The sequence below is a fragment of the Monopterus albus genome, unplaced genomic scaffold (assembly GCF_001952655.1).
Source record: "Monopterus albus unplaced genomic scaffold, M_albus_1.0 scaffold51.1, whole genome shotgun sequence".
NCBI lineage: Eukaryota > Metazoa > Chordata > Actinopteri > Synbranchiformes > Synbranchidae > Monopterus > Monopterus albus.
In genome coordinates this window covers 4,513,493-4,516,380 of record NW_018127931.1, presented here as the reverse complement: position 1 = coordinate 4,516,380, position 2,888 = coordinate 4,513,493, and positions in this window count along the sequence as shown.

Here is a 2,888-nt window from a genome sequence, read left to right as displayed (position 1 = left end):
AGTAAATGTACTTAGTTATTTTCCAAAACTACTGTGTTGTTGGTGTGGACTGTAATATAAAAAGGTGTTTCTGTGAAAAATGACCTGGGAGAACTGGGAGATCCTTTGTCAGGAGCCTTACATATATAAGCTTTAGCTGTACTTTAGTATTTTGTCAGCATTGTACAGTAGCTGAATAAACCTTTGTGAAGTTAGGCCTACATTGCACTACCTGCAGTAATTTTTACAGTGCCTTGCGAAAGTATTCGGCCCCCTTGAACTTTGCGACCTTTTGCCACATTTCAGGCTTCAAACATAAAGATATAAAACTGTAATTTTTTGTGAAGAATCAACAACAAGTGGGACACAATCATGAAGTGGAACGAAATTTATTGGATATTTCAAACTTTTTTAACAAATAAAAAACTGAATAATTGGGCGTGCAAAATTATTCAGCCCCTTTACTTTCAGTGCAGCAAACTCTCTCCAGAAGTTCAGTGAGGATCTCTGAATGATCCAATGTTGACCTAAATGACTAATGATGATAAATAGAATCCACCTGTGTGTAATCAAGTCTCCGTATAAATGCACCTGCACTGTGATAGTCTCAGAGGTCTGTTTAAAGCGCAGAGAGCATCATGAAGAACAAGGAACACACCAGGCAGGTCCGAGATACTGTTGTGGAGAAGTTTAAAGCCGGATTTGGATACAAAAAGATTTCCCAAGCTTTAAACATCCCAAGGAGCACTGTGCAAGTGATAATATTGAAATGGAAGGAGTATCAGACCACTGCAAATCTACCAAGACCTGGCCGTCCCTCTAAACTTTCAGCTCATACAAGGAGAAGACTGATCAGAGATGCAGCCAAGAGGCCCATGATCACTCTGGATGAACTGCAGAGATCTACAGCTGAGGTGGGAGACTCTGTCCATAGGACAACAATCAGTCGTATACTGCACAAATCTGGCCTTTATGGAAGAGTGGCAAGAAGAAAGCCATTTCTTAAAGATATCCATAAAAAGTGTTGTTTAAAGTTTGCCACAAGCCACCTGGGAGACACACCAAACATGTGGAAGAAGGTGCTCTGGTCAGATGAAACCAAAATCGAACTTTTTGGCAACAATGCAAAACGTTATGTTTGGCGTAAAAGCAACACAGCTCATCACCCTGAACACACCATCCCCACTGTCAAACATGGTGGTGGCAGCATCATGGTTTGGGCCTGCTTTTCTTCAGCAGGGACAGGGAAGATGGTTAAAATTGATGGGAAGATGGATGGAGCCAAATACAGGACCATTCTGGAAGGAAACCTGATGGAGTCTGCAAAAGACCTGAGACTGGGGCGGAGATTTGTCTTCCAACAAGACAATGATCCAAAACATAAAGCAAAATCTACAATGGAATGGTTCACAAATAAACATATCCAGGTGTTAGAATGGCCAAGTCAAAGTCCAGACCTGAATCCAATGGAGAATCTGTGGAAAGAACTGAAAACTGCTGTTCACAAACGCTCTCTATCCAACCTCACTGAGCTCGAGCTGTTTTGCAAGGAGGAATGGGCAAAAATTTCCGTCTCTCGATGTGCAAAACTGATAGAGACATACCCCAAGTGACTTACAGCTGTAATCGCAGCAAAAGGTGGCGCTACAAAGTATTAACTTAAGGGGGCTGAATAATTTTGCACGCCCAATTTTTCAGTTTTTTATTTGTTAAAAAAGTTTGAAATATCCAATAAATTTCGTTCCACTTCATGATTGTGTCCCACTTGTTGTTGATTCTTCACAAAAAATTACAGTTTTATATCTTTATTTTTGAAGCCTGAAATGTGGCAAAAGGTCGCAAAGTTCAAGGGGGCCGAATACTTTCGCAAGGCACTGTAAATACTGTAATGCTGTTTCCAGCTCCTGAATTATCCTATCGGTTTGACCATTGGACTGAGGATGGAACCTTGACTGGCTTTTGCCCCTAGGAGACAGCAAAACTGGTTGCAGTGCTGTAGCTAGTCTGGGTGTGATGACGGCACTTCTCCTTAGTATTAGTTGTTAAAGACCAGTGGAAATTTCCTGAACCTCATCAACTAGAGAGGTGAGCATCTGTTCATGTCTGTGAATGGTCACTGTCTGCGGAGTTAACTCCCCACAACTCCCATCAGGGTTTGCTGAGCAAATACAGTCTATCGTATGTATGTATGTACTGTATTTTATCCATCTATCTTATGTATGTATTGTATTTTATCTATCAATCCATCTTTTTGTATGTATGTACTGGGCTTTTGCTGCTCGTCAGGGGCAGGGCGTGTAGCACTTGTGCTCTTTTCTGTACTTAGACCCAGACTGGAGAGCTACTCTGGCTGCTACTTGCAGGAGAGTGAGTGTTGCCAGATTCACCACTCTGGGAGAGTTTAAAAAACATATTTTTGTCTGCTTTTTAGGTGGCTGATGCGACATATTTTCCAGGCGGACAATGCTAGAGTAATTGGCTATGAACCTTTGATAATAGCCACAGAAACCAAAGGAATGATTTCAGAGACTTCAGGCCAGTTGGCTCTTTCCAGTTTCTCACCACGTCCACTTTGTTTGGATCTGTGGAGATACCTGCCTCTGAGACAATGTCGCCTGTATAGTTCACCCTAGGCTGACAAATTTGGCTTTTGTCAATAAACACTTTGAGGCCAACCTCTTTGAGGTGGTCAAGAACTTGTCTATGTTCATGCTCTTCAAGAGTCTTTTCAAAGATGACAATATCGTCAAGATAGACCAAGACCTGAAGAAGATATAAGTCACCCCCGGCTTTCTCCATAAGCCGCTTAAAAGTGGCTGGAGTGCCTGTGATGCCCTGAGGCATCCTCTTGAATTGGTGAATACTGAATGGGCAGATAAATGCTGTCTCCTCTTTGTCTTGTTCTGCCA